The sequence below is a fragment of the Triticum dicoccoides genome, chromosome 7B, assembly GCF_002162155.2.
Source record: "Triticum dicoccoides isolate Atlit2015 ecotype Zavitan chromosome 7B, WEW_v2.0, whole genome shotgun sequence".
Taxonomy (NCBI): domain Eukaryota; kingdom Viridiplantae; phylum Streptophyta; class Magnoliopsida; order Poales; family Poaceae; genus Triticum; species Triticum dicoccoides.
The window spans coordinates 734,210,775-734,211,103 of NC_041393.1; positions in this window are offsets into that span (position 1 = coordinate 734,210,775).

Genomic DNA, 329 nt, shown 5'->3' on the forward strand with positions numbered 1-329 from the left:
AAATAGCGGAATAAATCGGATTAAAAGAAAAACAATGAACGGTTAAACGAACGGACGTTCGTTAACCGGGGATAACCGGTGATCACGTTCGTTAAGATGAACGGTCCGGCGAACGCTCGGTAAACAACAAAACCGGAAATAAAACCGATCTAGGGTTTTAAAAAAACCGAAACGACGGAAAAGAAAACCGGAATGGTTTTTATAAATAAAACCGAACCGAGGGGGAGGGTGGCGCGGCGCGGCTACCTCGACGAGGCGGGGCTCCGGCGGGGTGGCGGCTAGGCGGCGGGGCGACGGCGACGCGGCAGCGGCAGCTGGGCTGCGCTGCT